Source organism: Salvelinus sp. IW2-2015, unplaced genomic scaffold (assembly GCF_002910315.2).
Source record: "Salvelinus sp. IW2-2015 unplaced genomic scaffold, ASM291031v2 Un_scaffold1573, whole genome shotgun sequence".
NCBI classification, from domain to species: domain Eukaryota; kingdom Metazoa; phylum Chordata; class Actinopteri; order Salmoniformes; family Salmonidae; genus Salvelinus; species Salvelinus sp. IW2-2015.
The window spans coordinates 225,192-252,567 of NW_019943001.1; the positions used below are offsets into that span (position 1 = coordinate 225,192).

The 27,376-nt window shown below is 42.9% G+C and overlaps 1 pseudogene; it reads left to right on the plus strand.

Moving 5' to 3' along the window:
• Nucleotides 1–27,376, plus strand: part of LOC112071306 (voltage-dependent T-type calcium channel subunit alpha-1G-like) — a 236,375-nt pseudogene that overhangs the window by 203,931 nt on the left and 5,068 nt on the right.

The window sequence follows — 27,376 nt, forward strand, 5'->3', positions numbered from 1 at the left end:
ACAGACGATTTTTATGTGCTACGCGCTTCAGCACTCAGCGGTTGCATTCTGTGAGCTTGTGTGGCCTACCACTTTGCGTTGTTGCTCCTAGACGTTTCCACTTCACAATAACAGCACTAAGGGTGGACTTGGGAATCTCTAGCAGGGCCGACATTTAGAACAGTGGCCTCCTATGACAATGCCACGTTGAAAGTCACTGAGCTCTTCAGTATGGCCATTCTACTGCCAATGTTTGTCTATGGAGATTGCATGGCTGTGTGCTCAATTTCATACACCTTTCAGCAATGGGTGTGGTTGAAATAGCTAAATCSACACATTTTGAAGYGGTGTTTAACACTGTAAAATCACGTTTTTGACTGTACTGGGCCTCAGGACACGGCCCACCTCCAAATGATTGATCTTCAGCTCTACTGTTTCACTCTCATTAAAGACAGATACAAAGCCTTTAAGAAAGCAGACTTCCCGTGTGATACCTGAGTAAGTCTCACACACACAGACACACACACACACACTCTTGAATGGGAGCGATCCAGGGGAGAACGACTACCCCTTCTCAGTAAATGCTCGGAAGTTCAAGGKRGACCACGGTATTGTTAACAGAAAACAGAATCTCCAATTGTAGGGAAAGGAAAAATGTCCGTCTTCTTGGTCAATTTTCATGTAAATTAAAACATGTTTCAAAGACAATCATGATACCAATAATTGCTTCTAATTCACCKGATGTATGTCSTTGAACCAAATATGTTTTTCATCACACACAGAAGATGTTATAAGGATACTTTAGTTGCTAATGGCAGCCTGCAGTGCCCCGGTTGGCCTTCGACTTGAGTTAGCCAATGAGAGCTGGCAGTACTGAGCTAGCCTGCAGTGGCCCAGTTGGCCTTCGACTTGAGTTAGCCAATGAGAGCTGGCAGTACTGAGCTAGCCTGCAGTGAACCGGTTGCCTTCGCTTGGAGTTACGCCAATGATAGGCTGGCAGTACTGAGCTAGGCTGCAGTGGCAGTTGGCCTTCGCCTTGAGTTAGCCAATGAGAGCTGGCAGTACTGAGCTACCTGCAGTGAACCGGTTGGCCTTCGACTTGAGTTAGCCAATGAGAGCTGGCAGTACTGAGCTACTGCAGTGGCCCGTTGGCCTTCGACTTGAGTTAGCCAATGAGAGCTGGCAGTATGAGCTCCTGCAGTGCCGGTTGGCCTTCGACTTGAGTTAGCCAATGAGAGCTGGCAGTACTGGCTAGCTGCAGTGACCGGTTGGCCTTCGACTTGAGTTAGCCAATGATAGCTGGCAGTACTGAGCTAGCCTGCAGTGGCCGTTGGCCTTCGACTTGAGTTAGCCAATGAGAGCTGGCAGTACTGAGCTACCTGCAGTGAACCGGTTGGCCTTCGACTTGAGTTAGCCAATGAGGCTGGCAGTACTGAGCTACCTGCAGTGGCCGTTTGGCCTTCGACTTTGAGTTACAATGAGAGCTGGCAGTACTGAGCTACGCCTGCAGTGAACCGGTTGGCCTTCGACTTGAGTTAGCCAATGAGAAGCTGGCAGTACTGAGCTAGCCTGCAGTGAACCGGTTGGCCTTCGACTTGAGTTAGCCAATGAGAGCTGGCAGTACTGTACTAGCCTGCAGCGTCACTTCCTGAAGTAGCTCAAACTGTGCATATTATGTCTCCATGAGACGCCATCTTAACCTTCAACTTAATTTGGCGTGAATGTCCTATTGAGTCTTTACATAGGAATGAATGGCACTCAATACAAAAGCAAGGACATTTGAATATTGGCTAGAATAATATTTAAAAATATGTGTGTGTGTGTGTGTGTGTGTGTGTGTGTGTGTGTGTGTGTGTGTGTATGTGTGTGTGAGCTCAACGGTCTGTGATGACGAGAGAGATGTGTGTGTGTGTGCGCGTTAACTCCAATGACTGTATATATGAATGGACAAAGCTATCGATCACACACACACACACACATACACGCAGACACACACACACATATTTTAATAATATGTCTAGCCAATATTCAAATGTCCTGTCTTTTGAATTGTGTGCTATGGCTCGTGGCAGGGGTGAGGAGGGGTGAGGGCAAGAGAAAGTTCACAGGTGTCACTCACTAAGACCTCTATCTCTATTCTAGGACCCAATGTAGCACCAGGGCTCACCCACACAGACACACACACTGTGTGGCACACACACAACACACATACACGCACATACACACATGCTCGCTCACACAGACAAAGACACAGACACACACACTGTGTGGCACACACACAACACACATACACGCACATACACACATGCTCGCTCACACAGACACAGACACAGACACACACATACACATTTAGGGCAGACCAACACAACATTTAAATCATGCCCAGGAATAATGGGACTCAGGGGAGGTTAATTAACGTCACGCGCAGGAAGTCAGACGTCTGGGCGGAACTCCCAGGGGCATAGGAACCAAAGGCTTTGTAACCTCGACACATCTTTGTTTGTCAGGGGTTTGATCATTCTCTAAGTAAGACACTGCCTGGTTATATATAGATTCATGCCTTTACACTCGGGTGAGGCACAATGTCGTATGCAAATGACCCATGCGGCTGCCTAGTTGAGATGCGGCTTGTTTCTGTGTGTCATTGTTGTGTCTCAGTCAGATGTTTAGATTGAAATACGGAAGAACATTTTTCAATAACAAAAGTTGGTATCACACTTGACTTACAGTACCAGTCAAAAGTTTGGACACASCTACTCATTCCAGGGTTTTTCAACATGTTTACTATGCAAATGTGTAAGGGTGGCTACTTTTAAAGAATCTCAAATATAAAATGTATTTTGGTTACTACATGATTCCATATGTGTTATTTCATAGTTGTGATGTCTTCACTATTATTCTACAGTGTAGAAAAAATTACAAATAAACCCTTGAATGAGTAGGTCTGTCCAAACTTTTGACTGGGATTGTATGTGTTTATTAGCTTTGACAATAGCAGCAGCTACTCTTCCTGGGGTCCACAAAAAACACAAAACATGAAAACAGGACAAGTAACAAAACACTGATAGACAAAGTCACACACATTTGAAATATGATATACAAACAACAACTCAAAAATAATACTTGCGTGTGTTTGTGTGTGTCCCCTCACAGTCCTCCCGTTCCATGAGATGTTGTTTAATCCATTTTATAAAGGACATTTTGCTGTTTGCTTAAGTAATTGTATTTGGAAGGGCGTTCCATGCGATCATGGCTCTGTATAATATTGTGCGTTGCCGTAATTTTTTTGTGGACTTTGGATCTGTGAAAAGACCCCATGTCTTTTCTTTATGGGTGTCTGAGCTGAATGTTATTTGATTATCCAGAGCCTACCATTATCCAAAGCCTCTTAAAGAAGAAGTTACAGGTCCGTGAGAGCCAGAAATCTTGCTTGTTTGTAGGTGACCAAATACTTATTTTCCACCATAATTTGCAAATAAATTCATAAAAAATCCTACAATGTGATTTTCCTCATTTTGTCTCTCATAGTTGAAGTGTACCTATGATGAAAATTACAGGCCTCTCTCATCTTTTTAAGTGGGAGAACTTGCACAATTGGTGGCTGACTAAATACTTTTTTGCCCCACTGTATTTACGTGCCTTTTAAAGGGATATGGTAGGACGTGCCGGATCCCCAATCCAGAAGGAAGGCTGTGAAGCAGGAAGTGGAGGCTATGCTGAGGATGGGGGTCATCGAAGAGTGCACAGCGCATGGTGCAGCCCGATCGTGTCGGTCCACAAACCGGATGGTAGCCTGCGCTTCTGTAATGACTTCCTGGGTGTGAACAACATCAGCTTATTCAATGCCTACCTCATGCCGAGGGTGGACGAGCTCATCGACCGATTGGGAAAGTTCTGGTACATCAGCACCCTCGACCTGACGAAAGGATATTGGAAGGTACCATTGGCAGCCTCCTCCCGGGAAAAMACGTAATTTTCGACACCGAACGCCTTATATAAGTACTGGGTGCTCTCATTCGGTCTCCACGGAGCCCTGCCAATGTTCCAGCGCCGGTTGATGGACCGAGTACTCCGACACCACCAACAGTACGCTGTGGCCTATTTGGATGACATCATCATCCACAGCCAAGATTGGGAAGAGCACCTGACGCACCTCCAGGCAGTACTGGATGCACTCAGGCAAGCCAGGTTGACAGCGAACCCCAAGAAATGCAAGCTAAAGTTTGAAGAGTTGGAGTACCAGGGGTATTTGATCAGACGGGGGAACATAAAGCCCCAGGAGAGGAAGGTCCACGCTGTACGTGACTGGTCTGTTCCACGCACCAACACACAGGTCAAGTCCTTGCTGGGACTGGCAGGATACTACAGCCGGTTTATCCCCAACTTTGTGACTATAGCCTCCCCCTTACTGATCTAACCAGGGCCGCCTTCCGAAAAGAGTGAAATGGACGGGCGAGACCAAAGCGGCATTCAGGTGCCTGAAGGAAGCACTGTGCTCCAATCAGATTCTTGTAATGCACAATTTCCAGGTACCTATGTTGGTCCAGACGGACGCATGCGACATGGGACTAGACGCAAGACACTCATGTATTACCTGTTGGGCACCCACTTCACCCTGGTAACAGACCATGCTCCCCTGGTCTGGATGGCCAGGGGAAGGGACACAAACGATGGGGTCACCAGGTGTCCCTTCAACGGTTCTCTTTTTCTGTTGTGCACAGGTCAGGGGCGAAGCATGCGAATGCCCTAGTGAGAAGAATGACGTACGTCTGACAGAGCTTGGTCTTTTACGAAATAGGGCTATCTTCTGTATACCACCCCTACCTTGTCACAACACAACTGATTGGCTCAAACGCATTAAGGAAAGAAATTCCACAAATTAACAGCCTCAAATCGTTGGTGCATGGACTCTACAAGGTGTCGAAAGCTTTCCACTGGTCCATGTTGACTCCAATGCTTCCCACAGTTGTGTCAAGTTGGCTGGATGTCCTTTTGGGTGGTGGACCATTCTTAATAGACAAGGGAAACTGTTGAGTGTGAAAAACCCAGTAGCGTTGCAGTTTTTTAAACACTCAAACCGGTGTGTCTCCGCGGGTCTAAGGCCCTTTGGCCCCGCTGGTTGTCGGTTCGGGTTATACGGCGGTGCGGGTGTCCTTCTGTCCCCTCAGCCCGGCTCCCCTTCAACAGGGCCGTGTCTACACTGCTCCCAGGTGGTCCTAGGCTACCCTCTTCATGTCGTGGGGTAGCGCCCGTAAGAAGCGATCCATGACCCTTTGTCTATGATAGAGAGTGTGGATAGGTCAGTTAGGAACCATGCCCCTGGTGATGCACAGTAGTTCGCTCATCTGGGCTCGGGAGGAGGCATCGGCCACAAACCTCCAGTCATGGACCAGTTGGACCCGATGGGCCCGTAACGGCTGAGTATCTCCCGTTTGAGACTGTCATAGTTAGCCACCTGTTCGTCGTTAAGGTCCTAATACGCCTTTTGGGCGTTCCTGGAAAGGAACGGGGCCAGCAGACTTGCCCACTTCGGCTTTGGCCATCCTTCCAAAACCGAGCTCCCTCCGTTATCTCTGGTTCTGAGCACGACTAAAATGGAGTAACCTCTCTTCCCCAGTCCCCACCCCTGTGTGCTGCCCTTCTGGCAGCTTTATGAGACTCGTCCAGCTGGTGAGCAATCAGCTCCTTGATTACTCACCAACCACAATCAGCCCCAATTAGTCCTGGCCGGAGAGCTCGTTGAGACCTGGCACGTCCATCAAATGGAGACATCGCCACGTGATGTAGACTCCATCTGTCAACAGGCCTCGAACCTGCAGTACGCCACTATATATATATATATATAAACTCAGCAAAACAGAAACATCCTCTCAATGTCAAATGAATATATTTTCAGCAAACTTAACATGTGTAAATATTTGTATGAACATAATATTTAACATCTGAGATATAAACTGAACAAGCTCCACAGACATGTGACTATCAGAAATTGAATAATGTGTCCCTGAACAAAGAGGGGGTCAAAATCAAAAGTAATAGTCAGAATCTGGTGTGGCCACCAGCTGCAATAAGTACTGCAGTGCATCTCCTCCTTATGGACTGCACCAGATTTGCCAGGTCTTGCTGTGAGATATTACCCCACTCTTCCACCAAGGCACTTGCAAGGTCCCGAACATTTCCGGGGGGGAATGGCCATAGCCCTCACCCTCCGATCCAACAGGTCCCAGACGTACTCAATGTGATTGAGATCCGGGCTCTTCGCTGGCCATGGCAGAACACTGACATTCCTGTTTTGCAGGAAATCACACACAGAACGAGCAGTATGGCTGGTGGCATTGTCATGCTGAAGGGTKATGCCAGGATGAGCCTGCAGGAAGGGTACCACATGAGGGAGGAGGATGTCTTCCCTGTAACGCATAGCGTTGAGATTGCCTGCAATGACAACAAGCTCAGTCCGATGATGCTGTGACACACCGCTCCAGACCATGACGGACCCTCCATCTCCAAAACCGCTCCCGCTCCAAAGTACAGGCCTTGGTGTAACGCTCGTTCCTTCAATGCTAAATGTGAATCCGACCATTTCCCCTGGTGAGACAAAACCGTTACTCTTCAGTGAATATAACTTTTTGCCAGTCCTGTCTGGTGCAGCAACGGTGGGTTTGTTCCCATAGGCGATGTTGTTGCCGGTGATATCTGGTGAGGACCTGCCTTAAAACAGGTGTACAAGCCCTCAGTCCAGCCTCTTTCAGCCTATTGTGGACAGTCTGAACACTGATGGAGGGATTGTGGGTTCCTGGTGTAACTCGTACCTGTCCCGCAGATGTGATGTTTAGATGTACCGATCCTGTGCAGGTGTTGTTACACGTGATCTGCCATTGCGAGGACGATCAGCTGTCTGTCCTGTCTCCCTGTAGTGCTGTCTTAGGCGTCTCACAGTGCGCATATTGCAATTTATTTCCCTGGCCACATCTGCAGTCCGCATGCCTCRTTGCAGCATGCCTAAGGCACGTTCACACAGATGAGCAGGGAACCTGGGCATCTTTCATTTGGTGTTTTTCAGAGTCAGTAGAAAGGCCTCTTTAGTGTCCTAAGTTTTCATAACTGTGACCTTAATTSCRTGCCGTCTGTACGCTGTTAGTGTCTTAACGACCGTTCCACAGGTGCATGTTCATTAATTGTTTATGGTTCATTGAACAAGCATGAGAAACAGTATTTAAGCCCTTTACAATGAAGATCTTTAAAGTTATTTGGATTTATACGAATTATCTTTCAAAGGCAGGGTCCTGAAAAGTGACGTTTTTTTTCTGAGTTTCTGTACACAGTACAAGTCAAAAGTTTGGACACACCTACTCATTRCAAGGATTTTACTGTAGTTTTACTATTTTCTAGATTGTAGAATAATAGTGTAGACATCAAAACTATGAAATATCACATATTGAATCATGTAGTACACAAAAAAGTGTAAAACAAATCAAAATATATTTTATGTTTGAGATTCTTCAAAGTTAACACCCTTTGCCTTGTTGACAGCTTTGCTAACTCTTGGCATTCTCTCAACCAGCTTCATGAGGTAGTCACCTGGAATGCATTTCAATTAACAGGTGTGCCTTGTTAAAAGTTCATTTGTGGAATTTATTATGTTGTGACAAGGTAGGAGGGTATACAGAAAATAACCCTATATGGTAAGCGACCAAGTCCATATTATGGCAGGAAAAGCTAAAATAAGCAATAGAAACGACAGTCAATCATTACTTTAAGACATTAAGGTCAGACAAGCCGGGAAATGTCAAGAACTTTGAAAGTTTCTCCAAGTGCAGTCGCAAAAACCATCAAGCGCTATGATGAAACTGGCTCTCATGAGGACTGCCACAGGAAAGGAAGACCCAGAGTTACCTCTGCTGCAGAGTGTAAGTTCATGAGTGTTACCTGCATTCCAAATAAATGCTTCACGGAGTTCAAGTAACGTACAAATCTCAATATCAACTGTTCAGAGGTGACTGCGTGGATCAGGCCTTCATGGTCGAATTGCTGCAAAGAAACCTCTACTAAAGGACACCAACAAGAAGAAGAGACTTGCTTGGGCCAAGAAACACTAGCAATGGACATTCGACCAGTGGAAATCAGTCCTTTTTTCTAATGAGTCCAAATTTGCGATTTTGGGTTCCAACCGCCGTGTCTTTGTGAGAAGCAGAGTAGGTGAACGGATGATCTCTGCATGTGTGGTTCCCACCATGAAGCATGAAGGAGGAGGGGTGATGGTGTATGGGTGCTTTGCTGGTGACACTGTCTGTGATTTATTTAGAATTCAAGGCACACTTAACCAGCATGGCTACCACAGCATTCTGCAGCGATACTCCATCCCATCTGGTTTGAGCTTAGTGGGACTATAATTTGTTTTTCAACAGGACAATGACCCAAAACACCTACAGGCTGTGTAAGTTCTATTTGAGCAAGAATGAGAATGATGGAGTGCTGCATCAGATGACCTGGCCTCCACAATCAACCAACCTCAACCCAATTGAGATGGTTTGGGATGAGTTGGACTGCAGAGTGAAGGAAAAGCAGCCAACAAGTGCTCAGCATTTGTGGGAACTCCTTCAAGACTGTTGGAAAGCATTCCAGGTGAAGCTGGTTGAGAGAATGCTAAGAGTGTTCAAAGCTGTCATCAAGGCAAAGGGTTGAAAAATACATGAAGAATACATGAAGAATAAGTATAAGTATAAACACTTTTTGTGTTACTACATTTTTCCTTATACGTTATTTCATAGTTGTGATGTCTTCACTATTATTCTAAAATGTAGAAAAATAGTAAAACTTCAGAAAAACCCTTGAAGGAGTAGGTGTGTCCAAACTTTTGACTGGTACTGTATATATACAGTGCATCTGGAAAGTATTCAAACCCCTTCCCTTTTTCAGATTTTTTTGCGTTACAGCCTTATTCTAAAATGCGTCAATCGAGGCTGTAATCACGTCCAAACATGCTTCAAGAAAGTACTGAGTAAAGCGTCTGAATACTTACTGTATGTAAATGTGATATATATATATTTTTTTCTATTTGATACATTTGCAAAATTGTATACACATGTTTTTTCTTTCTCTTTATGGGATACTGCGTGTAGATTGATGAGGAAAAACATTTTTTAATCCAAGTTTAAAAAACGCTGTAACAAAATGTGGAAAAAGTGAAGTGGTCTGAATATTTTCCGAATGCATTGTATGCATATTACAAGACCAGGGTTTTGGTTATGAAAATGTATATATAAGAACAATAATAATAATAATGATAAAACAAATTATTATAAATACGCAAAAAAACAGCATCCTGTCTGAATAGACCGTTGCACAGTGGAGTGCATTTGGCCATTTGTGTGGTAATAAAACATATTCTGCTAATGTAGAAAATATTTTATAAAAGGCCAAACGTTTCCACACCCTGCTTAAAACATTTCCACATGTGTGGAAATCCTAAAAACACATATTCTCAACTGTTCGCCTACGCAAATGCAATTATAGATGCATGCAATGTGTATAAATAAATAAATAAAACATGTTGCAGGCTGTGTTCAAAACTGTCAAAGAAACCTGGCAAGCTTGATCGCTAGCATCTAGTCTACCTACCGTGCCAAGCAACATCTCTCCAGACTTCAGGGTCTGGCAGTATCCCAGGACAGATAGCAGTGGTTCCAGCAACTGAGGCTAACAGCTTCGCGGGATCCAAATTAAACAGCTAGGCTAGTAAACAAACTTTTCTTCAACTAAAAAAGGTTTTCAAAACAAGAAACCGAAGCATATTTTTTGTTATTTATTTAACCAGGGAATAACACATTGAGACCTAGCTCTCATTTATAAATGTGCCCTGGGAACAATACAGAAAATACAATTATACACAATGTAAAACACACAATTAAATAGCAAATATTATATACACAATAAACAATCAAACAAAACAAACATATTTATCAATATAAAAATACCTTTCTCCTAACCTGACCCAGAGACCACAACACATCCAAATGAAAGGTTACTTGAAGATTATTCCACATGACAGGGGTCTGGTTGGAAGAGGCAGATTTAACGAACTCTGTGGATACACGTGGAGTGTCCAGCATCAACCCTGTGATCTAGTGTTGTAATCCCAGTTTCTATATTTTATCAGTGATGTTAAGTAAATTGGTACTGATGACCTCATTTACTCATTTGCTTTCACTATATGTGTCTGTATTGTTGTCTTTATTGTTTACCTGTTTGTGTGTGAATGTAAGTGTGTAGACTATATGGCTTTAATGCCAGTGTCTGTGATTATTCTCAGGTGGCTGCGCTGGGCTGGTTGTTTGGTGATAAGGCCTACCTGAGGAGTAGCTGGAACCTTCTAGACGGGATGTTGGTGATGATCTCAGCCATAGACATCCTTGTCTCATTGGTATCCAACAGCAGCCCCAAGATACTGGGTATGCTCCGGGTGCTGCGTCTGCTACGGACGCTCAGGCCACTACGGTGAGTTTTATATACACACACACACGTGCTTTGGAACACACACACGCTGGCACACACACACACACACACATGCGCACATGACCAACGCACGGATGCACACAAACACACTCATACACACACAAACACACTCATACACACACAAACACACTCATACACACACAAACACACTCATACACACACACACACACACACTCAAACACACACAAAAACACTCAAACACACTCATACAAACCAGAACACACGCATACACACACAAACACACTCACACTCACACACTCACACTCATACCACAACAAACACACTCACACACTCACACTCATACACACAACAAACACACTCACACTCACACACACTCACACTCACACTCACACACTCACATCCATACACACACACTCACACTCATACACAACACCTCACACTCATACACACACACTCACACTCATACACACCAAACATGCATTGGAACACACCACACGTGCAGGCCTCCTAACTATACCACTAATATTCCTTTTTCCAAAAACAGAACATCTACCAGACTTACAGTGTGACTTTCCCCACTTCCAGTGTACTGTACCAACATCACATATCTCCCACTAGGAGGCTTGGAACAGCTGAAGCTACTTACAGCATGTACGTGAATGGTAGTGTGTGGTTTTTAACCGTGGAATAAGGGAACTCACTTTAAATGGGAAAACTATTTATTGACTTTCTCTATCGGCCCTCTTTTCTCAGAGAATGGTTCATGAGGCGCGAAGAGTTTGTGTGTGTGTGTGTGTGTGTGTGTGTGTTTGTGGTGTGTGTGTGTGTGTGGTGTGGTGTGGGTGGTGTGTGTGTGTGGTTGTTGTGTGTGTGTGTGTGTGTTGTGTTGGGCATGTGTGTGTGTGTGTGTTTGGTGTGTGGTGTTGTGTGGTGTGTGTGTGTGTGTGTGTGTGTGTGTGTGTGTGTGTGGTGTGTGTGTGTGTGTGTGTGTGTGTGTGTGTGTGTGTGTGTGTGTGTGTGTGTGTGTGTGTGTGTGTGTGTGTGTGTGTGTGTGTGTGTGTGTGTGTGTGTGTGTGTGTGTGTGTGTGTGTGTGGTGTGTGTGTGTGTGTGTGTGTGTGTGTGTGTGTGTGTGTGTGTGTGTGTGTGTGTGTGTGTGTGTGTGTGTGTGTGTGTGTGTGTGTGTGTGTGTGTGTGTGAAAGGGAAGCCTCAACAATGTTTCTGATAAGTAAAATTTTTCCCTCAGATGTCTGTGTATGATTCAAATCAAATGGTATTTGTCACATACACATGGTTGGCAGATGCTAATGCAAGTGTAGCGAAATGCTTGATATATGGCCTGTCTGTGTGTTTGTTGTCATGCGGCTCATTGTGGGCGCGTGTGTTTGTTCTTCCCTTGCCTCTTGTATTTCCTCTCGTGAAGCTCTACCGGCCTTAACTCAAATATTTATTAGCATCTCAGGAAAGCACAAAAATCTAATAGGAATTTTTCCTGCCCGATTTACCCACAAAATGCTGAGGATAACCACTTCAATCTCCTACCTGACCCTCTCAAATATGATCCCTGACCTCTAGTGAAATGGAATCTACTATTCCTGTCATCAGCCTAGGATTGCTTTATTCATGTGTGTGTGTGTGTGTGTGTGTGTGTGGTGTGTGTGGTGTGTGTCTGTGTGTCTGTGTGTCTGTGTGCTGTGTCTGTGTCTGTGTCTGTGTCTGTGTCTGTGTCTTGTCTGTGTGGTGTGCACATGTCTGTGTTTGTCCCCAGCATAATAAACCCATCAGATGAACATAAATCAAAAGTCCAAGTCATTTTCTTTGATATAGTTTGTACAGTTGATGTGGGTTTAAGTACTGTCTATGGGTTTTGTGTACTGTTAGGGGGTTGATGTCGTCTAGGGGGTTTATGTACTGTCTAGGGGGTTTATGTACTGTCTAGGGGGTTTATGTACTGTCTAGGGGGTTGATGTACTGTCTAGGGGGTTTATGTCTCTAGGGTTATGTACTGTCTATGGGGTTATGTACTGTCTAGGGGGTTTATGTACTGTCTATGGGATGTGTGTATTGTCTAGGGGGTTGATTGTACTGTCTAGGGGGTTTTATGTACTGTCTAGGGGGTTTATGTACTGTCTAGGGGGTTTATGTACTGTCTAGGGGTTGATGTACTGTCTAGGGGGTTAATGTACTCTCTAGGGGGTTTATGTACTGTCTATGGGGTTATGTTACTGTCTAGGGGTTTATGTACTGTCTAGGGGGTTTGTTGTACTGTCTAGGGGGTTGATTGACTGTCTAGGGGGTTGATGTACTGTCTAGGGGTTTATGTCTGTCTAGGGGTTGATTGTACTGTTAGGGGTTTATGTACTGTCTAGGGGGTTGTGTACTGTCTAGGGGGTTTATGTACTGTCTAGGGGGTTGATGTATGTCTAGGGGTTATGTACTGTCTAGGGTTGATGTAACTGAAGAAGAGAGAGACATCAGGGGAGGAGGAGAAACACTAACAAAAGGGTTCCTCAAGGGTTTGGGAAGGCAGTGGTTCTATTTGGAACCATAATGACTCAAAGAACCTTTTGAGCTCTCCAATGGTTCTTTTTATAGTTCACAAAAGGGTTCTTTGCTCTTTTAGTGATAATTAAAATGTAGGGAGGTTTGCTCTCAGCTCTGTTTGTGCAGCTGTGAGTGAGAGCCTCATTCCAGTTTATCTAATCTGTTGTGTCATGCTATTACGTTATATATATAACTATGGCTGGTGATGATGTCTTGTGAAAGACTCATGTATGGCCTTGTGTCATTTAAGAAGTGTTGTCTAAATCCGTCAGAGGTTCTCATTTCCTCCTCAGGGACCCCCAGCTGTTCCAGAGGTAGTTCACTAGATTCAACTTGTCAATTAACACAATAATAACACCTATTGAATAAAAAAAAAATATATTAGGCTAATCAGAAAAATAAACCATGTATGGGTCTTCTAAAGTATCTGCAAAGAACCAGATTAACGACATGTTCTTATAGAACCATTCTCCATATAGGGTTGTAACCATAGCGGAACCCTTTTTTTGATGCTATATAGAACCTTTTTTCATGTTTTTTATAGAACCTTAGGAAAGGGTTCTTTATTGCACCATACAGGTTCCATTTAGAACCTCATGCCATGGTTCTTTGTAGAACCCCCCCCCCCCCCCAAAAAAGTGATTTGAACAGTAACATCAAAAAGTGTTCTGCTATGGTTAAAAGCCAAATAACCCTTATTTGAAACTATATACCATAAATATATAAATAATAATTGTGTGAACAGGGATGATAGAGAGGGAGACAGAGAAATGCTGAGCTGGTGTTCTCTCCTCCACCTACAAACACTGCAGATTATCGCTCTGATCAGGAAATAATACATTCAATATTTATCCTTTGAGGGTATTAATTAGCTTTCAAACCCTGATACTCAGACGAAAGAGAAGAGAGGAGAGAAGAAGGGAGTAGGAGAGGAGAGGGAGGAGAGGAGGAGAGGAGAGGAGAGGAGAGGAAGGAGAGAGGAGGAGAGGAGAGAGAGGAGAGGAGAGGAGAGGAGAGGAGAGGAGAGGAGAGGAGAGGAAAGGAGAGGAGAGGAGAAGAGCATGAAAATGCACAATATTAGTATGCTTGCCTGGGAGTCTGTGCTGTACTGAAGGCCGTCTCAGAGAAAGTTCAGTTAGTTTGACAGGAAAGTAAACTTCTGATCAAGCAAAGCTCTGAAAACGAGGGCTTACTGTATACAGCACTGCACTGTATATGTGGAAACCCTAGAGATACTCATACATGGATTCTGAACGGAGCTTGTGTGGCAGGAATCTCATAGGACTAAATTAAAATAATGGAGAATATCAAAGCTTTACAAAGCACTGTGGCATTAATGCTAAAAAGCAGATCAATGTTTTATCACATTAAAAATATAGCACAAAACATGACCCCTCACCCTGTAGATGATGTAATTATCTGGAGGGTTCAATCAGAGAATTGGACAAATAATACTTGTGTGATTTATTGTGTGTTTTTCAGTTTGTCAGTTCAGAAGCTTTAGTTTTAGGACAGGAAAAGAGAAGAGTGGGTGAATTAAACATGAGTCTGTCTGTGTTTTCCCCTGAAGCACTGGAGTGTGTATGGTTCACCACACCACACACACACAACAACACACACACAACAACACAACACACACACACACACAACACACACACACACCACACACACACCCACCACACAACACACACACAACACAACACACGCACACCTCCTCTGTCAGATATACCTCTCTGTCTGTTGTGACATTACAGGCAGAGGAAGAGTTTCTGTTAATCTAACTCCTCACAGAGTTTAACTCCTCTTTCTAATGTCTTCATTTCATACATTCATCAAACTTGTAAATGAGAACTTGTTCTCAACTAGCCTACATGGTTAAATAACAACATGTTAGTCATTTAGCAGACACTCTTATCCAGAGCAACTTAGGTAGTGAGTGGATACATTTATTTACTAGTCCCCCAGGGGCTCCTGAGTGGCGCAGCGGTCTAAGGCACTGCATCTCAGTGCAAGAGGTGTCGCTACAGTTCATGCTTTGAATCCAGGCTGTATCACAGCAGTCTGAGGCCCTGCATCTCAGTGCAAGAGATGTTGCTACTGTCCCTGGTTTGAATCCAGGCTGTTTCACAGTGGTCTGAGGCCCTGCATCTCAGTGCAAGAGGTGTCACTACAGTCCCTGGTTCGAATACAGGCTGTATCACATCCGGCTGTGATTGGGAGTCCCATAGGGTGGCGCACAATTGGCCCAGCGCCGTCCGGGGTAGGCTGTCATTGTAATTACAAATTTGTTCTTAACTGACTTGCCTTGTTAAAGCTTCTTGCGGATCATTGGGACGCTACTGTCCGACCTGGCCAACATCCGGTGAAATTGTTGAGCGCCAAATTCAAATTACAGAAATCATAATATTAAACATTCATGAAAATACAAGATTCATACATCATTTAAAAACTTAACTTCTTGTTAATCCAGCCGCTTTGTCAGATTTCAAAAAGGCTTTACGGCGAAAGCACATCATGCGATTATCTGAGGACAGCGCCCCGCACACGAAAGCATTACATACATTTTCCAACCAAGCAGATGCGTCACGAAAGTTAGAAATAGCGATAAAATAAATCACCTACCTTTGAAGATCTTCATCTGGTTACAATCACAAGGGTCCCAGCTACATAAAAAATTGTCCTTTTGTTCAATAAAGTCCTTCTTTATATCCCAAAAAAGTTAGTTTCAATGGTGCGCTTGACTCTGAACTTAATGTTCAAAATGCATACAAAATGAATCCCGTAAATTACCAATAAACTTCTTCTAAACAAGTCAAACAACGTTCCTAATCAATCCTCAGGTACCCTATTATGTAAATAAACTATACAATTTAAGACGGAGAATACCGTAGACCATTACCGGAGATAAATACTGAAGTACGCGCACAAACACTACAGCCAAAATGGGAGCCACTTGTAAAAATTACAAATTCTAGCTAATTTTTCAAAAAACAAGCATGGAACTCTTCTAAAGACTGTTGACATCTAGTGGAAGCCCTAGGAACTGCAATCTGGGAAGACTTCCTTTTATATTCCCATTCACTTTTTCAATCTGGATGGATTGTCCTCTGGTTTTTGTCTGCCATATTAGTTCTGTTATACTCACAGACATTATTTTAACAGTTTTGCAAACGTCAGAGTGTTTTATATCCAATACTACCAATTATATGTGGTCCCGTGTGGCTCAGTTGGTAGAGCATGGCGCTTGCAACGCCAGGGTTGTGGGTTCATTCCCCACGGGGGGACCAGGATGAATATGTATGAACTTTCCAAATTGTAAGTCGCTCTGGATAAGAGCGTCAGCTAAATGACTTAAATGTAAATGTAAATATGCATTTCCCAGCTTTTGGGCCTGAGTAACAGGCAGTTTACTTTGGGCACCTCATTCATCCAAACTTCCGAATACTGTTTCTAGCCTGAAGAAGTTAAATAATGGAAAACATAAAAATGGGAATCGAACCCACAACCCTGGCGTTACTAGAGCCATGCTCTGCCAACGGAGCCACAAAGGACCACAAGTAGAGAAGAAAAAAACGATCCTACACACTACTCCAATTGTCCCAGCTAACAGTGCATTTGAGTGTGTTTTCCTCATTAGGAATGTTAATGATGCCGTTATACAGCATAGAGGAGGTTCTGGGAGAGAGAGTGTGTGTGTGTGTTTGACAGAATAATGCATCAGTTTGTTTAATTGTGCACACACACACTGCTGTTCTCATCCATCAACTCCACGACCTCAACTGAGGCTTCACATTTTATATTTTAGTCATTTAGCAGATGCTCTTATCCAGAGCGACTTACAGGAGCAATTCAATCAAATCCAATCAAATGTTATTTGTCACATGCGCCGAATACAACAGGTGTATCACTTTACAGTGAAATGCTTGCTTACAATCCCTCAACCAACAATGCAGTACAAGAAATAGACGTAAGAAAATTTGAACTAAATAAACTAAGGTAATAAAAAAACTAAAAGTAACACAATACAATAGCAATAACTATACAGGAGGTACTGGTACCGAGTCAATGTGTGGGGGTACAGGTTAGTCGACGTCATTTGTACATGTAGGTAGGGGTAAAGTGACTATGCATAGATAATAAACATTGAGTAAAAGCAGTGTAAAAACAAAAGGGGTCAATGTAAATAGTCTGTTGGGCCATTTGATTATTGTTCAACAGTCTTATAGCTTGGGGGTAGAAGCTGTTAAGGATCCATTTGGACCTAGACTTGGCGCTCCGGTACCGCGTTCCGGTACCGCTTGCCGTTTGGTAGCAGAGAGAACAGTCTGACTTGGGTGACTGGAGTCTTTGACAATTTTGTGGGGCTTATGAGGGTTAAGTGCCTTGCTCAAGGGCACATCGACAGATAATTCCCCTGGCCGGCTCAGGGATTCGAACAAGCAACATTTCGGTTACTGGCCCAAAGTTTTTGTTAGCACTTAAATGTTCCCTTTAAGTCACCTTACGTCACCTTTACGTCGCCTTATTTCAACTTAGCTCTACCACAAACCAGCTGCAGCCCCGAACCCCCTCTCCCCTGTCACTACGAGGCTCAGAGGGAAGATAGACTGTTCCAAAATGCCAGGGTAGCGGGGGTCAGGAGTGTTAGCCATGTTGTTTATTGATGTATCCTCTCTGTCTCCCCTCCTGTCATCTGTGTGTTTGGGCTCATCTATCTCACCATGTAGATTATGTAATTACCTGGGTTCTATCCTCATACTCCCTCACCCTGTAGATTATGTAATTACCTGGGGCTCCTCATAACTCCCTCACCTTAGATGATGTAATACCTGGTGTATCCTCCATACTCCCTACCATGTAGATGATGTATTAACCTGGGTTCATCCTCATACTCCCTCACCATGTAGATGATGTAATTACCTGGGTTCTATCCTCATACTCCCTCACCATGTAGATGATGTAATTACCTGGTTCTATCCTCATACTCCCTCACCCTGTAGAATTATGTAATTACCTGGTTCTTATCCTCATACTCCCTCACCCTGTAGATTATGTAATTATCTGGGTTCTATCCTCATACTCCCTCACCATGTAGATGATGTAATTACCTGGGTTCTATCCTCATACTCCCTCACCATGTAGATGATGTAATTATCAAGGGGTTCTATCCTCATACTCCCTCCCAAGTAGATGATGTAATTACCTGGTTTTATCCTCATACTGTCACGTTCCTGACCTGTTTTCTCTTTTTTTTAGTGTTTAGTTGGTCAGGGCGTGGAGTTGGGTGTGTGCACATTTAGTTTTTGGCTATGTTGGGTGCAATGTGTTGCCTGATATGGTTCTCAATTAGGGGGCAGGTGTTTTACGTTTCCTCTGATTGAGAACCATATTAAGGTAGGCTGTTCACACTGTTTGTTTGTGGGTGGTTGTCTCCTGTGTCCGTATATGTACCACACGCGGACTGTTTCGTTTGTCGTTCGTGTATGTAGTCTGTTCCTGTTCGTGCGTTCATTCTTATTTGTAAGTTCTCAAGTCCAGGTCTGTCTACGTCGTTTTGTTATTTGTATTATTCAAGTGTTATTCGTGTTTCGTCGTTTTCATTTAATAAATATTATGTATTCATCACCCGCTGCGCCTTGGTCCAATCTCTCACCTAAAGACGACCGTTACACTCCCCTGTAGATGATATAATTACCTGGGTTCTATCCTCATACCCCTCACCTGTAGATGATATAATTACCTGGTTCTATCCTCATACCCTCTTCACCCTGTAGATGATGTAATTACCTGGGTTCTATCCTCATACCCCTCACCCTGTAGATGATGTAGTTACCTGGGTTCTATCCTCATACCCCTCACCTGTAGATGATGTAGTTACCTGGGTTATCCTCATATCCTCCCCTGTAGATGCATGTAATTACCTGGGCTCTATCCTCATTCCCTCGTCACCTGTAAGACTGAATTATGTAATTACCTTGGTGTTCCTATCCTCATTTACCCCGTTCAACCACGTAGATGATGATGAATTTACCTGGGTGGTCCTATCCTCATATCCCTCACCCTGTAGATGATGTAGTTACCTGGTTCTATCCTCACTGTTTACTCCTTCTCACCCATGTAAAGATGATGTAGTTACCTGGGTTCTATCCTCATATCCCTCACCCTGTAGATGATGTAATTACCTGGGTTTCTATCCTCATACCCCTCACCCTGTAGATGATATAATTACCTGGGTCCATCTCCTCATACTCCCTCACCCTGTAGATGATGTAGTTACCTGGGTTCTATCCTCTATACCCCTCACCCGTGTAATGATGTATTTATCTGGGTTCTATCCTCATATCCCTCACCCCGTAGATGATGTAATTATCTGGGTTCTATCCTCATACTCCCTCACCCTGCTGTATAATTGATGTAATTATCTGGGTTCTATCCTCATACTCCCTCACCCTTGAGATATGTATTACCGGGTTCTATCCTCATACCCCTCACCCTGTAGATGATGTAATTACATGGGTCTCCCTCATACTCCCTCACCCTGTATGAGATGTAATTACATGGTCTACTCCTCATACTCCCTCACCCTAGAGATTATGTAATTACCTGGGTCTCTCCTCATACTTCTCACCCTGTAGATTATGAATTATCAGAGGGGTCTATTCCTCATACTCCCTCACCCTGTATGATTTTATGTTAGTTACGTGGGTCCCTTCTCCCATACTTCCTCACCCTGTAGAGTTATGTAATTAGCAGGGGGTTCTATCCTCATACTCCCTCACCCTGTAGATGATGTAGTTACCTGGGTCCTATCCTCTATACTCCCTTCACCCTTAGAGATGTAGGTAGTTACCTGGGTCCTATCATTACTCCTCACCCTGTAGATGATGTAGTTAACCATGGGTTCTATCCCAATCACCCCACCCTGTAGATATGTAATTACCTGGGTCCTATCCTCATACTCCCTCACCCTGTAGAAGATAGTAGTTACCTGGGTTCTATCCTCATACCCCTCACCCTGTAGATGTATGTTACCTGGGTTCTATCCTCATACTCCCTCACCCTGTAGATGAAGTATGAATTACCTGGGTTCTATCCTTTACTCCCTCACCCTGTAGATGATATAATTACCTGGGTTCTATCCTCATTACTCCCTCACCCTGTAAGATGATTAATTACCGGGTTCTATCCTCATACCCTCACCCTATGAGATGATATAATTACCTGGGTTCTATCCTCATACTCCCTCACCCTGTAGATGATATAATTACCTGGGGTTCTATCCTCATACTCCCTCACCCTGTAGATGATATAATTACCTGGGTTCTATCCTCATACTCCCTCACCCGTAGTCCAGTAGGATGTATATAATTACCTGGGTTCTATCCTCATACTCCCTCACCCTGTAGATGATATAATTACCTGGGTCTATCCTCATATCCCTCACCCTGTAGATGATTAATTATGGGTCTATCCTCATACTCCCTCACCCTGTAGATGATATAATTACTGGTGTCATTCCTCCCCTCACCCGTAGATGATATAAACCTGGGTTTATCCTCATACCCCTCACCCTGTAGATATTGTAATACCTGGGTCCATCCTCATACCCCTCACCCTGTAGATGATGTATTACCTGGGTTCTATTCTCATACCCCTCACCCTGTAGATGATAATTACCTGGGTCCTATCCTCATACCCTCACCCTGTAGATGATATAATTACCTGGTTCTACCTCATACTCCCTCACCCCGTAGTGATATATTACCTGGTCACTATCCTCTACCCCTCACCTGTAGATGATTTAATTACCTGGGTTCTATCCTCATACTCCCTCACCCCGTAGATGGATATTACCTGGGTCCTATCCTCATCTCCACCCTGTAGATCAGGGGAAGGCAACTTGTTCCTGGAGTGTCGAGGTACTGATGATTTTGTGCTCGACGATGCAGCACACCTACCAAATCAAATCAAACAATTCAAATCAAATGTTATTGTCCCATACACATATTTAACTGATGTTATTGTTCACCATACACATATTTAACTGATGTATTGTCCCATACACATATTTAACTGATGGTATGTGTTCCCATCAACATATTTAACTGATGTTGTTTGGTCCATACACATATTTAACTGATGTTATTGTCCCATACACATATTTAACTGATGTTATATGTCCCATACACATATTAACTGATGTTATTTTCCCATAAACATAAATTTAACTGATGTTATTGGTCCCATACACATATTTAACTGATGTTATTGTTCCCATACACATATTTAACTGATTGTATTGTTCCCATACACATATTTAACTGATATGTTAATTTTCTAAATATTAACTGATGTTATTGTTCCCATACAATATTTAACTGATGTTATTGGTCCCATACACATATTTAACTGATGTTATTGTTCCATACACATATTTAACTGATTATTGTTCCCATACACATATTTAACTGATGTTATTGTCCCATACACATATTTAACTGATGTTATTGTTCCCATACACATATTTAACTGATGTTATTGTCCCATACACATATTTAACTGATGTTATTGTTCCCATACACATATTTAACTGATTTATTGTCCCATACACATATTTAACTGATGTTATTGTTCCCATACACATAATTAACTGATGTTATTGGTCCCATACACATATTTAACTGATGTTATTGTCCCATACACATATTAACTGATTTATTGTCCCATACACATATTAACGTGTTATTGTTCCCATACAATATTTAACTGATGTTATTGTTCCCATACACATATTTAACTGATGTTATTGGTCCCATACACATATTTAACTGTGAATTTTTAATTGTTCCCATACACATATTTAACTGATGTTATTGTTCCATACACATATTTTAACTGATGTTTATTGTTCCCATACACATATTTTAACTGATGTTATTGTCCCATACACATATTTATACTGTATGTTTGATTTCCATACCCATATTTAACTGATGTTATTGTCCATACACATAATTTAGACATAATGGGTATTGTCCCATATACATAACTGATGTTATTGTTCCCATACACATATTTAACTGATTTATTGTTCCCATACACATATTTAACTGATGTTATTGTTCCCATACACATATTTAACTGATGTTATGGTCCCATACACATATTTAACTGATGTTATTGGTCCCATACACATATTAACTGATGTTATTGTTCCATACACATATTTAACTGATGTTATTGGTCCCATACACATATTTAACTGATGTTATGCCCATACACAATATTTAAAACTGATAGTTTATTGTGTCCCCACATATTTAACTGATGTTATTGTTCCCATACTAACTGTGTTTTAATACACATATTTAACTGTGTTATTGGTCCATTACACTATTTAACTGATGTTATTGTTCCCATAACATATCACTATATTTAATGATGTTATTGTCCCATACACATATTTAACTGATGTTATTCCCAATAACATATTTAACTGATGTTATTGTTCCCATACACATATTTAACTGATGTTTATTGTTCCATACACATATTTAACTGATGTTATTTGGTCCCAACACCATATTTAATGATGTTAATGTTCCCATACACATAATTTAACTGTGTTATTGTTCCCATACACATATTTAACTGATGTTATTGTTCCCATACACATATTTAAACTGATGTTATTGTCCCATACAATCATATTTAACTGATGTTATTGTCCCATACACATATTTTAACTGATGTTATTGTTCCATACACATATTTAACTGATGTTATTGTTCCCATACACATATTTAACTGATATGTTATTGTTCCACTATAACACATATATTAACTGATGGTTATGTTCCTATCACATATTTAAGTGATGTTATTGTTCCCATACACATATCCATTATTAACCATGTTTATGTTCCCATACACATATTTAACTATGATGTTATTGTCCCATACACATATTTAACTGATGTTATGTTCCCATACACATATTTAACTGATGTTATTGGTCCCATACACATATTTAACTGATGTTATGTGGTCCCATACCACAATACCTTAACTGATGTTATCGTTTCCGCATACACATATATTAAAGACGATGGTTATTGCCCGATACACACATTTAGCTGATGTGTATTGTTGGCCACGGTACACTATTTTAAACTTGATTGTTTATTTGTTCCTCATTTACACATATTATAACGGTGATAGTTTTGATACCCATACACCAGTATTTAACTGATGTTATTGTCCCATACACAATTAATGAGTTATGGTCCGCATACACATATTAATGAATGTATTGGTCCCATACACATATTTAACTGATGTTATTGGTCCCATACACATATTTAACTGATGTTATTGGTCCCATACACATATTTAAATCATAGACGTGAAGTGTCAGCGGCAGTCCAGGACCAGGGTGTCCTAGCCCTGCCGTAGACGATGTAATTATCTGGAAAGTTCTATCCTCGTAACCCTCGCCCTGTGACAGCATGCCTCATTAATTAAAACAGCCTKCAAACATTATGGAGAAGCATCTCTCTTTTCTCTCCCTCTCTCCCTTTTCCCCTCTCTCTCTCTCCATGTATGAATAGATATTATGGAAACTGKCTCATTCGGTGTATGTCCTTGCTATAAAATACTTGGCTCTCCCTAACAAGCACCTATCCTCCGTGAACTCGCTGACCTCTCGTGTTTCCTCCCTCTCTCTTGCGTTCGTGACTTTCTCGGTTTCTCTGAGATAATAATAATGATAATAATAATAATAGTGTATAATTTATAATTTTTTCAGATGATACATAGCTACACAGTATATACCACACAGGAAGAGAGGGAGAGAGAGAGAGAGACAGAGAGAGAGTTGTTTAGGTCAATTACAGAGCAGCCAGCCCAGATGGCGACGCCTGTGGCTCTCCCTCCCCCTGTTCCCCTTCGTTTCTCCTTCCTCCCTGCCCCTTCTACAGTGACAGTCATATGCCCTCCTCCCTCCAGTACCTCTTCACCTGACATCTCCTCACCTCTCTCTTTTRACTGTAGGTGGTGAATTACGTTTCTGGTCATCACAAATGTGTTASACAAGAAGAGATCAGTCTGTTCCTATCGCCCACCCGGTGCCCTTGGAGAGTACTGGATGACTTCCATCTCTCCACGTCTGCCTTTTGATTCATTTTCTTCCARTCCTTTCCTCTTTTGACCTTTTCCAAGTCTCCTCCCACTCACAAGGCAGGCAGGGCGCTTGACCTCATCTTCACTAGAGGCTGTTCGCCTACTAATCTCATTGCAACCCCCTTCCAGGTCTCTGATCAARGCTTTCTTTCCCTTTCTCTCCCTCTCTTCCCCAACCCTAGCCACTCAGATGGTCATGCGCCACCAGAATATTGGTTCTCTCTCCAACTGTTCTCTCCTCTTCTATCCTATCATCTCTACCTTGTGCTAAATCCTTCTCCCACCTGTCTCCTGTCCCCTTTCCTACAGGCCAGCTAAGCCCTCGCCTTCTGCTCTGTGGCTGAGTGACTCATTATGAGCTTACAGAACAGGGCTGAGGGCAACTGAGTGAAAATGGAGGAAAACTAAACTTCCAGAGGGCCTATCATCCTCTCTACCTTCTATTCCTCTGCTAAAGTCACTTTATATCACTCTAAATTTCAAACTCMTTGCCACCTTCTCTCACATTTACAGTTTAGTAATTTAGTAGACGGTCTTATTCAGAGCAARTTACAGGAGCAATTAGCACATTGACCGATTTTTCACCTTGTCGGCCTGGGGATTCTGTTCAGCAACCTTTCGGTTACTGGCCCAACGCTCTTATTAATMTCTAGGCTATCTTATTCCTCCACCACTTTCAAAAGAAGTTTGACGATATCCACTCCTTGAGTCCACTGGTCCCACACACACAGAACTACACTACGCCTTGACCTATTTCTCCCCTCTCTCTCCAGATGAAATCCTTTGGCTAGTGATGTCCATCCGCCCGGGAACCTGCCCCTATTGAACCCACCCCCTCCTCCTTTCTCCAGACCATCTCTGGAGACCTTCTCCCATTTCTCACTTCACTCATCCACCCATCCCTGACAAATGGCTGCCTCCGCTTTGACTTCAAGATGGCCAAAGTCGCTCCCCTCCTCAAGAAACCAAGACTCGACCCCTCTGYCGTCAACAACTACYGAACAGTATTCCATCTTTGTTTTCTTTCCAAAACACTTGAGCGTGCCCCTGACCTCTGACCTTGATCTCTGACCAACTCTCTCGTTATCTCTCTCAGAACCATCTTCTTGATCTCTGACCAACTCTCTCGTTATCTCTCTCAGAACCATCTTCTTAATTAACATCATAAGAGAAGGACTGAGACAGGATATATGGAGGATATGGGGATAAGGCTGAGACGTGGGCTGACACAGACTAGATCAATAACACTGATATTTGCACATATACATTATAATGCATTCATCTATAGCTGGGTGAGAACAACCACATAGCAAAATCCTAGCAAGTAACGGTACCTACAAGCAAAGTCAGTGTTAGTGAAAATATGATTAGTCGGGGGGTTAGTTAACTATTGTCGTTTCAGAGATTTTGGAAGATGGGCAGGAACTCTGCTGTCTAGCTTCAGGGGAAAGCTTGAGAAAAAAGAACTGTCACTGGCTGAGTGGAGCTGACCTCCGTAGGACAGCCAAGACACCAGAGGTGCAGAATGGAGACCTCGGGTTGGAATGGAGGGTTGAGCATTAGCCTGACGGTAGAGAGGGGCAGTTCCCTTGCAAGTACTATGGTCTTGTAGGGACAGGAGCTTCGAATGGAAGCCAGTGGAGGGTGAAGAGGAGCGGGGTGACATAGTGAAGGTTGAACACCAGGCGGGCTATGCATTCTGGCATAAGTTGCAGGGGTTTAATGGCACAAGCAGGGAGCTCAGCCAACAGAGAGTTACAGTAGTCTGGACGGGAGATGACAAGAGCCCGGATAAGGACCCGCTCCGCTTCCTGTGTGAAGCGGCTTGTACTCCACACATGACGTAGAGCATAAACCTGCAGCGGCGAGTCACTGCTTTGATGTTTGCAGAGAATGACAGGTTGTTTTCAGGGTCAAGCCAAGGTTCTGTGAACTCTGGAGGGGACACCGTGGAGTTGTCAACCATTATGGAGAGGTCTTGGAGCAGGCAGGCCTTCATCAGGGGAAGAGCATTTTGTCTTGTCAAGGTGAGTTTGAAGTGGTGGGCAGAAATCCAAGCTGAGATATCTGCCATGAACACAGAGATGTCGTTTGGTGACTTGGTGTATAGAGAATTAAGAGGGGCCTAGAACCCTGGGGACACCAGTAGTGAGAACATGTGGTGCAGACTCAGATCCTCTCATCAAATCAAAATCGTAAATATGTCACATCCCCGAATACAACAGGTGTAGACCTTACCGTGAAATGCTAACTTACAACCTTAATCAACAATGCAGTTTTAAGAAAATAGACTTAAGAAAACTCTACTAAATAAACATAAAAAGTTACACAAATAAATAATGAGGCTATATACAGGGGTTACCGGTACCGAGTCAACTTGCGGGGTACAGCTTAGTCAAGGTAATTTGTACATGTAGTAGGGTAAAGTGACTATGCATAGATATTAAACAGAGAATAGCAGCAGTGTAAAAACATCAACTTCTTTTGCAGACTCAGATCTAGATGCAATCCAAGAGTGTGCAGAGCTGAGACACCCAGCCTGAGAGGTGGAGTGATGGTTCACGGTGTCAAAGGCAGTGGATAGGAGGATGAGAACAAGGGAGAGAGTGTCAGCTTTGGCAGGCTGAGAGCCTCCGTATGCAGAGAGAGTTGTATGATCAAGAAGATGGTTCTGAGAGGATAAGAGAGAGTTGGTCAGAGTCAAGAAGATGGTCTTGAGAGATAACGAGAGAGTTAGTAGATCAAGAAGATGGTCTGAGAGAGATAACAAGAGTTGGTCAGAGATCAAGAAGATGGTTCTGGAGAGAGATAACGAGAGAGTTGGTCAGAGATCAAGAAGATGGTTCTGAGAGAGATAACGAGAGAGTTGGTAGATATCAGAAGATGGTTCTGAGAGAGATAACGAGAGAGTTGGTCAGAGATCAAGAAGATGGTTCTGAGAGAGATAACGAAGAGTTGCAGAGATCAAAGAAGATGGTTCTGAGAGAGATAACGAGAGAGTTTGTCAAAAGATCAGAATGGTTCTGAGAGAGATAAACTTTTAGAGAGTTGTCAGAGATCAAGAGATGGTTCTGAGAGAGATAACGAGAGAGTTGGTCAGAGATCAAGAAGATGTTCTGAGAGAGATAACGAGAGACGTTGGTCAGATATCAAGAAGATGGTTCTGAGAGAATAACGAGAGAGTTTGTCACGAGATCAAG